This window comes from Chrysemys picta, chromosome 1, assembly GCF_011386835.1.
Source record: "Chrysemys picta bellii isolate R12L10 chromosome 1, ASM1138683v2, whole genome shotgun sequence".
Lineage (NCBI taxonomy): Eukaryota > Metazoa > Chordata > Testudines > Emydidae > Chrysemys > Chrysemys picta.
Window position 1 is genome coordinate 237,172,773 of NC_088791.1, and position 11,947 is coordinate 237,184,719.

General features: G+C 49.6%; 1 long non-coding RNA gene across 1 annotated transcript; it reads left to right on the top strand.

Annotated features, from left to right (window-relative positions):
* Positions 1 to 9: 9 nt before the first annotated feature.
* On the top strand, positions 10 to 6,913 carry LOC135980776 (uncharacterized). Its single transcript, XR_010597675.1, has 2 exons — positions 10 to 691; positions 4,450 to 6,913. It is a non-coding gene; the product is annotated as an uncharacterized LOC135980776 (long non-coding RNA).
* The last annotated feature ends 5,034 nt before the right edge of the window (positions 6,914 to 11,947 follow it).

Below are 11,947 nucleotides of genomic sequence, written 5' to 3' on the forward strand. Positions count from 1 at the left end.
GAACGCGTCACACACGGCGCGAGAGAGTCTCGCGCCACTAACCGCCGCTCGGTCAACAAGCCTCGCGCCAGCTGCCCAGGGCGCCCCCTAGTGGCGCGCGCCCTTGAGAAGTCGCGTGCAGCGCAGCCGTCACCGCCGAGAGAACTAGGCACGTGACCGTCTGGAAAGCGGGCAAAAAAAAAAAGCTCGCGCCGTCCGATCCCGCTTATCTGCAGCTCATTGGCTGCGCGGGGGGAGCTAGCTGCGCCCTCTAGCGGGGAAAGGGCTGCTCCGCAAGCGTGAGGAGCGCCGCAGCCAAATGACAGGCAGCAATTTTGGGGGGCAACGACTGCGCCAAATGACTCTCTAGCCAGCCAGGGCGCCGCAGCCCATGTGCGCTGCAGCCTCTGGAGCCTGCTCCCCGCACGGAGCGCCCTGTGCACCCTGACGGGCGGCAGCGGGGCTGGGTTGCACTCAGCTCTCCTCCGCCCGGCTGGCACGGGTCCGCCTTTGGTGGTTCCCGGGCGTGGGAGGAACCTGCTTTCACCGCTCTAAGAAAAGTCCCTGGTCGGGTGTGCGTGGCTCCCCCGCCCCAGCTTGTCCATCCCGGGTGTGTGATTAATGGGGGGTAATTCTACCCCATTGCACAGCAGGGAGAGGGGCAGCTGGCGGGGAGTGAGAGGAATCAAAAACTTTGGCCCCGCTAAAGCAGGTAAACATTTTTTCATACTCTTGAGGAATGTTTTTCTTTTACATGTTTATTAATCAGCAGCGCTGCAGGGTGAAGGTTTGGGGAGGGGCGCTTCTCAAGGAGAGATCCCGATTGCCCTTCGTGGGTTACCGTGTAGGTGGTCAAATACTAGGCTACACTCTCAAGCCCTCCCCAACTAAGCTCAGTACTAGGGGAAGGTCTTGAGATCAGAGGCAAATTACAGCTCCTTGAGGCACAGTCAGCCAACCCCAGGGGAAGTTAAGGTGTGTGAGCCGCCACCTCACCCTTGGCTCTTCTCCACCTTTCCAGACTACTGCACCCCTTTCAGGAGTCTGATTTGTCTTGCACACACAAAGTTTTACCTCACTTAAAACCTACTTGTTTACAAAATCCGACATAAAAATACAAAATGTCACAGCACACTATTACTGATAAATTGCTTACTTTCTCATTTTTACCTTAGAATTATAAATCAATTGGAATGTAAATATGGTACTTGCATTTCAGTATATAGTACATAGAGCAGTATAAAGTCATCATCTGTATGAAATTTCAGTTTGTACTGACTCCACAAGTGCTTTTTATGTAGCCTGTTGTAAAATTAGATAAATATCTAGATGAATTGATGTACCCCTGGAAGATCTCTGTGTACCTCCAGGGATATGTTTAAGAAACACTGATTTGGACCACTGGTGCAAGGGCCCTTCAGAGATCCCACTGCCAACAAAGAATTACCATAACAGAGGCATGCTCCTTCCAATGATATATGTTCCCTATGCAGGAGCAGGGGGAACTGCTAACTCAGGAGCCAGCCTTATGCCAGCAAAGAGTTCCCCTATGTCACCTCTGTTCCCCTAAAAACCAACCCAGGGTCACACTTGTATTAGTTTTATTACGATGCTGCTGTTGGGTCAGATAGAAAAGAGATGGAGCTTATTCATACACGCACACATTCACCGCATTCATACCCTCATGCACCCACACACTTACACAGGCAGAGAGTTACCGGAGACAGCACGGAGACCGAGAGGCCGAAGCGGGGGAGATCTGGTGTGTCCACCTGCGGTCACGAATCCAGGCTGCTGAGCAGCTGCTTGTGTGCATGGCTGCTTCCTTTTTCTGGAACTGGGCAGCTCCTGTCGCATACACTGAGTTTCCCTTCTGTGTCAGTCACCAAGAAGCATTCCCAGGCTAATTCCTTTCATGCATACCAGGTTCTTCTTCCCTTTACAGCACTTCGTGATTGCCTTCTCAGGGCAAATTATATCAGACACACCTGTCTCCTGTCTCTGGGCTTCTTTCTCCTTGCAGCTCCTCTCTGCCCAGTCCCACATACACTCCCTTGTTCACACTCCCTCCTTCACACTGTCTCTGAGGGATGGGATATTACAAAGCTTGGAAGTTCATACTAGTGGTAACTTGAAAAGGTTACAGAGCTTGCAAAGGTTACAACACTTAAAAGGCTATGCTAACAATAACTGAAGTTACAAAATCTGCAAAAAGGTTGCAGAACTTAATGATACAAGTTACAGATCTTACAATCGCATTTGAGTGGAGGCTTTACATAACACCCTACACAGAATCTGCAACACTGTTTTATTCTTTTATTGAGGGTGCTATAGAATACAGGAATAGTTTGTCACTGCTGCTGCAGATACCTCTGTAGTCTGATCCGATGACATCTCTACTTTTGTGTGTTGAGATAATTAGTTCTTCTGATCTAAGTTCCCTCTAAGGCTATCAAGGGCCATGCAGGCATGCAGCCACAGGACCCTGGACTGGAGAGGCACTTCTCCTCCAGCCCCAGTCCCGGAGCTCCTGAGGCTGGGGAGAGGCACCTTGGCCCAAGCCCCAGAGCTGCCTTCGCCGGGGATAGGTGCCTATCCCTGGCCCTGGGCTGCTGCAGCGAGAGGGCTGGGGGGGGAGTCCTCTCTCCCCACTGTAGCCCCGGGGCAGACTGCACTCCCAACCCCTCATCCCTGTCCCACCTCCGAGCCCTCACCCCAACCCTCTGCCCCAGCCCTGAGCCCCATCTCACACTCTGAACCCTTCGGCCCCACCCCCACCACACATCACCTCCATATTGGTGCATATAACAAAATTAAATTCCACACATGGATGTAAAAAATTAGAGGGAACATTGCTTCTGACCATACCTCAAGGGAAGTATCTGAACCGGGGGTAAGGTAAATAATTTTAGAAGGGCTCCCTGGCTGCGTTTTTTTTTTCCACATTATTTGACATATTATCTGGGGGACACCAATTTAGAGACACACATCACCCATACAGACACACTGGCCACAGTCTATCTCAAGGTGTCCCATGAAATCTGTTCCAGTTCCAACTTGCCCAAATGCCTGAGAGTCCACACAGGTGGATCCAGTTGCAGCATTGGGGCCTAAATCTCTCTCTCAACACACACACACAGAAATTATTTTAGAGCAGTGGTCTCCAAATTTTACCTTGCACTCCCCCCCTGCCAAGTTGGGGCTGGGAGCAGGGCTGCGGCTCCATGAGGTGGGGTCGTGGATGGGGTAAGGGGGCTGAGGCCGGGGCCACAACTGGAGGCGGGGCTGGGGCCAGGAGCAGAGGCCGGCAGCCAGGGCACCAGGCACAGAGCCCTGGGTGCGGGACCCTGGTCATGGGGCTGGGAGTGGAACCCGGCACCGGTGTCCTGAGTGCAGAGCCCTGGGTGCAGGGGCAGTAGCTGGGGCCAAGAACAGAGGGGGTGGTGCTCCCTCCCTGCCCTCTGTGGATGCTGGCACTGGCCCCAGCCGTGCTCCCCTGAACGTTCTTCCACGCCTCCCTAGGGGAGTGAGAACCACAGTTTGTGGACTTCTGTTTTAGAGGAAACCAGACAGGGATATTTAACCAAAAAAAAAAAATTAAAACGAGACAGAATTAACAAGAAGTGTCACCAACCTTCCCTCTCCCCTGTGTGTGTACTCTTACACCCTGCTGTGCTGCAGCTTCACAGGCTGGCCCCTGAGCACACATGGAACCCCACTGGCTTTCGGGGTCTACCCATGCAGATGTATTTGCAGGATCAGGAATGAACTGTTATGCACATGGGTAACTCCATTAAATTCAATCTGGCTGCTCACATGTGTAACTATTTACAGGATCAAGACCTGATCCAAAGCCCACTGAAGTTAACAGAAAAAATAAAATAAATAAAACATTGACTTCAATGGGCTTTGAATCAAGCCCTAGATTGTAAACTTTTGCAGAGGGTGACTGTACATTCCCACGTTTATACAGAACCAGGACAATAGGGCCAGAATGAAGGGCTTTTGGCATTAGTGTATGGGGGGAGGGGGATGACCTTGTATATATTTGGGTTGTATTCTTGAAAAGGGCGATGGATACCAAAACGACGTATACCGGGGAATTTTTTCCCCCATAAGAAATAATGGAATAAGGGGAGGGGGATGCGTTCACAACTTCACCACACTCGCCTATGACTATGCTCTTTTCACCTAAACCGTGTATCTTTTTACAATGACGGGTTATACAGTACACATTTTACACATAAAACATTGAATAAAATAACAGAATCCTACTAACACTGTTCAAACACCTAGAACATTTTAATACTGTATTTACTGTACAGTAATATAGGATAAAATGGTGTCAGTTATGCTAAACTTCAGTAGGGGTGGCGGCTGAGTTTTCTTGGGCTGGCTTTTTGGTTGCAGAAGTCTTAAAAAAGGATTTTAATCTATGTCTGCTCCCCTGCATGAATCTTTGAACTATAGATCTTCCTGTAGCAAACCACTGTATTACTGAGAGCCCTGGAGACTTTGGTAAACCGTTCACGAAAAGGATCACCGCTCTGTATAGTTTTCATCATCTCATCCAGCAATCCAAAGAAACAGGAGAGAAACTTTGTCGTCAGACTCCTGGCTTCCTGCCTTACGTCATCATCATCATCACTGTCCTTGCTTTCTGCGGATATCTGTTGTTGGTCCAGCTCAATCAGTTCCTCATTTGTCAGTTGTTCAGTGTGAGATTCCAACAACTCTCATATGTCCTCCTCCTCCACCTCCTTGAAGGTGACACCCTTCACCCACTTGACAATTTCTTGCTCGAGAACAGGAACGGCATCAAATCCCACGAAGCTGTGGACAGCATCTAGCCATGCACGACGCCAAACACCGTTCATACATTGCGAAGTGACCTCTTCCCCCGACGCATCAATGTTTTCCACACCATTCAAGATGTTGTAGGACTTCCAAAACTCCTTTACACTGGGCTTTCCTTCACCTGCTGTCTCCTTAATCAGCATGGAGAACGTCCTCCATAGGTAATAAGCCTTGAACATGGTCAGCGGACGCAAGTACAATAGGGGAATGTGTTCCAATTCACATCAGTCCCAATCTGTGCAAATGACAAATGTGGATCAGGACCAATGTAAATTGGAACACATTCCCCTATTGATGAGCGATGGATATCCAAAACAATGGATAAGGGGGAGAGGTGTACCAGGGACCCCCTGTAATATACATATTATATAACAATATTTACATTCGCACACACTTTTTCAGGGCCGAATTCTGCTCTCTGTTACAATAAAGTGTTAATCTCATAATTCCATGCAACACATAGTTTAACATGGTTTAAATGGCTGGGGAATCCTCAGAAAATATAGCACTACAATAGAGGCTCCCATACTACTTTTCTTACCAGGCTCAATATAGGGGACCTGGCCCAGCACCCTGTGCTCTAGGGATTCTTGGCTGCCAAAATGTCTCTATGGATGGTTGTGAGCCAGCATAAATTTAGATAGATAGATATCTATTCCCCCTTCCTGTCCTCCGACTATTCTACTTTATGTTGGAGTGACATATAAAGCCAGCCCCTTCCTTGGCACAGCCAAGGATGTGTCCCCATATGCATATCTATAGACTGCCCTGATTCCCAGGGTTATTCATGTAATGAAAGACTATCACAATACATATGCAGAAAGAGTGGAATTATGGTTGCAAGGACAACTCTGCTGGCTGCCTGTTGCATCACAGAGGAAGGAGCGTAGCTCTGACTACTCCATTGCCTGCTTTCCTGTTGGGCTGTGGAAGCCCCAGGACAAGCAAGATTGGAGAGCATTTGGGTCTACTGAAGACAAGGGGAGCACTCTGCAAAAGATGCTCTCCCTACAGTCACCCAGGAGAGCCCAAGAGAGGAGAAGATGAGAACCAACAACCAGTTACAGGTCCCTGATTCTCCACTCCAGTCCAAGTTAGAGCAGTCCAGAGGCTGCTCTAACTTAAGGCAGCTGGCAGCAGTCCCTTACAGACCATAAACCAGCTGGGGATAGCCAGAACACAACATGGTCTAGTTACTCCTCCTTCCTGTCCTCATGAAACCAGTATGCTGGTGGAATCCCTAGCATTGGACCTGCATGCATTTTCCACGCAGGCAGCACACAGGAGATGGAACAGTAGAGAGAATCTGCCCCTAAGTACTGATTGTGGCCCCTTGGCGTTTTTGAAATAATATGCTCAGCCCTCCTGTTCAAAAGGTTGGACACCACAAATATAGCTATATTCACCCCCTTAGTATTTATATCTATATGTAGCCACAGTCTGCTTGACACTATTTTACTGACACACACATTTATATATATAAAATAGTAGTTCAGACTGCATGCAGCACTCTTCTAGGTTTATTAAATAAAACAGCTATTGATGTAAGGACAGACACGTAAAGAATGTTTAGCCATAATGTTGCATTGACTAAATGTAATCCCCAGTCAATTCTCATGGGAGAAGATCATTGCACAGACACTTCTAGCCAGCACTGCAACAACTTTACAGTCTGTCTCTTGCCGACAGCCCTGTGGCCAGGTAAAGGATATATTACCGTACAGCATTGATGGATCTGTAACTGAATCTGTCTCACAGCAGCGACATCTAATGGGGAGATGAACACATTGCAAGAGGAGCCTACGCTGCACTAACTTGAAATCAATCTGGTCACATCTCTTAGAGACGGTGCTGCATTGCAGACTGCCCAAAAGGTCTGCATGCAACGACTCCGAATCGCTCATCCTCAATTTTGTACTCTGCTTCATCAGTACCATGCATTGCAGGATAGTCTGAGCTATTTACCATGATGGCTCTGTTTAGAAATGGCTGCACTCTGGGATTAAAGTGCAAGGATAATTATGTTTAACAAAATGTAACTAAGTGAAATAAAGGATTGAGAGATCCCCCCGCTAAATTCAAGTGGCTTGTACTGGCATCTAGTGGAGAGGGAGAGAGAGACTGCAGAGATAGCCCACGTTATGAATGAGTTTCCCCAAACTAGTGTCTGAAAACTGTCTCACTTTACTGGATCAAATCACCTGTAGATTAGCTCTTGCCAAAACTGACACACTATTTTATTATATTCCTTGGAAACATTGCAGGGCTATTTTAAACAGCACCAGATATAGTAAAAAATTAGCCTTGGATGCAGGGGTGGCTCTAGCTTTTTTGCTGCCCCAAGCACAGCAGTTAGGCTGTCTTCGGTAGGAGGTCCGCCGGTCCTGCGGCTTCGACATACCCGCCGCCAAATTGCCGCCGAATCCGCGGGACCGGCGGACCTCCCGCAGGCATGCCACCGAAGGCAGCCTGACTGCTGCCCTCGCAGGGACCGGCAGGGCGCCCCCCGTGGCTTGCCGCCCCAGGCACCCACTTGGTGCGCTGGTGCCTGGAGCCGCCGCTGCTTGGATGCACTAAAGGAACAGATGCATATATGGTCATCTATAATAGTGAAATCTACAGTACAGGTCTCATGTTACAATGACAATTAATAATTACACAGACATTTCAGAGCCCATGCATTGCCATATTAGTACAGCCTACTATAGTGATGCTGCCCTCATTAGACACATGATAGCCATAGGATTATTTCAGTGGTTTCCTTGACCTAACACTGTTGTTTAGAGACAAACAAAGAAAGTGTTATTGTATAGTCTGGTCTCATAACCTACAACTATATAATATAGTGCATATCCCCACTTGCACATATCCATCATCTTGGCTAGTCTGGTAGTTATTTTCTGAAACACCCTAGTGTCAGGTTTTTAGAAGTAATGCAGGTTTTATGATTTTAGCAGTCCTGCTTATTGGTCTTATTGGACTTATTGGTCTTTTAAGAGTAAGAGAAGCTAACAGGGATTCCCATCCCTAGCTTTATTAACTCACAAGTAGCTGCTCCAGTAAGGTAGTCAATATTCATTTAAAAAAAAATTAATGAAAACAGAAATATGTACAACATAATATATACTAAAGCAATGTAGGCATTCTGATTGTGGTAATTAATACTGAAAGGCAACTGAAGGAAGGAAAAGAGGAGAAGAGGTCAGACATTATGAGAGAAAAATGGGAGTTAACACTTGGGGCTTGAGTGAAGAGAGAGTCTTATATAAGAAATGAAAAGGATCTGTACGGAACACAGAAGGAAACAAAGTAATTAGAGAAGAACTGCAAAGAAAATAGGAAGTAATCAAAAGCGTGCAAAGCCCTGCTTGGTGAATGGGAAGACATGAAGGAACTGGTTGTGGCTCTCTAATGCAGCATTAACCTGGTCCTGGCATAAGTAGAATAGCCAAGAAGGTACTGTGATTTACACCAGTGATGCAAGGGGCTTTACCTCAGTGAAGAACTGGCATAATGAAGATCCATTCAGCCTCAATTTGCCGCTCCCCTTCCTCTCCTGCCTCACCATCTATGGTGGGGTAGGGGCGAGGCAGCTGGTGGCTTTGCACCAATGGGGAGTTTCTCAGCATTTGTACGTGGTGCAAAGGGGCCAGAGTGGACAAGGAATCCAGCCCAAAGACAGTTAAGATTGTATAAGGGTACGTCTACACTACGAAATTAGTTCGAATTTATAGAAGCCGGTTTTATTGAAATCGGTTGTATACAGCCGATTGTGTGTGTCCACACAATAAAATGCTCTAGGTGCTCTAGTCGGCGGACCGCGTCCACAGTACAAGGCTAGCGTCGACTTCCAGAGCATTGCACTATGGGTAGCTATCCCACAGCTATCCCACAGTTCCCGCAGTCTCCGCCGCCCCTTTGAATTCTGGGTTGAGATCCCAATGCCCGGATGATGCAAAACAGTGTCGCGGGCGGTTCTGGGTACATGTCGTCAGGCCCCTCCCTCCCCCGTCACAGCAACGGCAGAAAATAGATTCGCGCCTCGTTACCTGGGTTACCTGGGTTACCTGTGCAGACAACATGGAGCCCGCTCAGCTCAGCTCACCGTCACCATATGTCCTCTGGGTGTCGGCAGACGTGGGACTGCATTGCTACACAGCAGCAGCTGCTAACTGCCTTTTGGCGGTAGACGGTGCAGTAGACTGGTAGCCTTCATCGGCGATCTGGGTGCTGGCAGCCGTGGGGCTTGCCTTTTGGCAGTAAATGGTGTATTACGACTATTAGCCGTCCTATTACAAGTCGGGTCATCGCACATTAGCAGAGTCTTCCCCAAGCAGCCGATTGTGCAATAGGCCTGAAGACCATCGTCATACGCCGCCCCGTATTTGCTGCCAAGCACCCAGAAAGATGCCGAGGGCTATCAGTCACGCTGCACCGTCGTCTTAAGATGTAAAAAATAGATTTGCTCTGTATTCATTTGCTTCCCCCTCCCTCCGTCAAATCAACGGCCTGCTAAGCCCAGGGTTTTCAGTTTAATCTTTGGGGGGAACATTCTGTGTGACAGTTGTTTGTGTTTCTCCCTGATGCACAGCCACCGTTCTTGATTTTAATTCCCTGTGCCTGTACGCCATGTCGTCACTCAGTCCGCCCTCCCTCCTTCCCCTAGTCCGTCAGATACTACGTTTGCGCCACAGCTCAGAGAGCCGAGAAGCGGTTCGCGCCTTTTCTTTGAATTCTGGGTTGAGATTCCAATGCCCGGATGATGCAAAACAGTGTCGTGGGCGGTTCTGGGTACATGTCGTCAGGCCCCTCCCCCCTCGTCACAGCAACGCAGACAATAGATTCGCGCCTTTTTACCTGGGTTACCTGTGCAGACAACATACCACGGCAAGCATGGAGCCCGCTCAGCTCAGCTGAGCTCACCGTCACCATATGTCCTCTGGGTGCTGGCAGACGTGGGACTGCATTGCTACACAGCAGCAGCTGCTAACTGCCTTTTGGCGGTAGACGGTGTAGCATGAGTGATAGACATGGGGCTGGCAGCCGTAGGGCTGCATTGCACCAGCCCCTTGCCAGGCGATGGTATATTATGATTGGTACCCGTCGTCATCGTATTGGTGTGGCTGTCAATCATGGCCACCTGGGCAGACATGCTACTGTTTCGATGATGATGGCTACCAGTCGTAATATACTATTTTCTGCCAATTGCCCAGTATTGTCTGCTAAGCACCCAGAAGAGGCCGAGGGCGATGCTGGGTGCTGGCGGACGTGGGGCTGGCAGACGTGGGGCTGCATTGCTACACAGCAGCAGCCCCTTGCCTTTTTGCAGATGATGGTATTTTATGACTGGTATCCGTCATCGTCGTACTGGTATGGGTATGGCTGTCACTCATGCTGCACCGTCGGCTGCCACCTTAAGATGTAAAAAATAGATTTGTTCTGTATTCATATGCTTCCCCTTCCTCCGTGAAATCAATGGCCTGCTAAGCCCAGGGTTTTCATTTTAATCTTTGGGGGGACCATTCTGTGTGACAGTTGTTTGTGTTTCTCCCTGTTCCTGTACCTGTACGCCATGTCGTCACTCGGCCCTCCCTCCCTCCCGCCCTCCCTCCTTCTCCTGGTCCATCAGATACTACTTTCGCGCCTTTTTTCTGACCAGGCGCCATAGCTAGCACTGGGATCATGGAGCCCGCTCAGATCACCGCGGCAATTATGAGCACTATGAACACCACGCGCATTGTCCTGGAGTATATGCAGAGCCAGGACATGCCAAGGCGAAACCCGGACCAGGCGAGGAGGCGATTGCAGCGCGGCGACGAGAGTGATGAGGAAATTGACATGGACATAGACCTCTCACAAGGCACAGGCACCAGCAATGTGGAAATCATGGTGTCACTGGGGCAGGTTGATGCCGTGGAACGCCGATTCTGGGCCCGGGAAACAAGCACAGACTGGTGGGACCGCATCGTGCTGCAGGTATGGGACGATTCCCAGTGGCTGCGAAACTTTCGCATGCGTAAGGGCACTTTCATGGAACTTTGTGACTTGCTGTCCCCTGCCCTGAAACGCCAGGATACCAAGATGAGAGCAGCCCTCACAGTTGAGAAGCGAGTGGCGATAGCCCTGTGGAAGCTTGCAACGCCAGACAGCTACCGGTCAGTCGGGAATCAATTTGGAGTGGGCAAATCTACGGTGGGGGCTGCTGTGATCCAATTTGCCAGGGCAATGAAAGACCTGGTGATAGCAAGGGTAGTGACTCTGGGCACCGTGCAGTCAATAGTGGATGGTTTTGCTGAAATGGGATTCCCAAACTGTGGCGGGGCCATAGACGGAACCCATATCCCTATCTTGTCACCGGAGCACCAAGCCACCGACTACGTAAACCGCAAGGGGTACTTTTCAATGCTGCTGCAAGCCCTGGTGGATCACAAGGGACGTTTCACCAACATCAACGTGGGATGGCCGGGAAAGGTACATGATGCTCGCGTCTTCAGGAACTCTGCTCTGTTTCGAAAGCTGGAGGAAGGGACTTTCTTCCCGGACCAGAAAGTGACCATTGGGGATGTTGAAATGCCTATCGTGATCCTTGGGGACCCAGCCTACCCCTTAATGCCATGGCTCATGAAGCCGTACACAGGCAGCCTGGACAGGAGTCAGGACCTGTTCAACTACAGGCTGAGCAAGTGCCGAATGGTGGTGGAATGTGCATTTGGACGTTTAAAAGCGCGCTGGCGCAGCTTACTGACTCGCTCAGACCTCAGCGAAAAGAATATCCCCATTGTTATTGCTACTTGCTGTGCGCTCCACAATATCTGTGAGAGTAAGGGGGAGACCTTTATGGCGGGGTGGGAGGTTGAGGCAACTCGCCTGGCCGCTGATTACGCGCAGCCAGACACCAGGGCGGTTAGAGGAGCACAGCAGGGCGCGGTGCGCATCAGAGAAGCTTTGAAAACGAGTTTTGTGACTGGCCAGGCTACTGTGTGAAACTTCTGTTTGTTTCTCCTTGATGAACCCTCCAAACCCCCCCCCCCCGACCCGGTTCACTCTACTTCCCTGTAAACCAACCACCCCACCCCACCCTCCCCTCCCGCTTGCAGAGGCAATAAAGTCA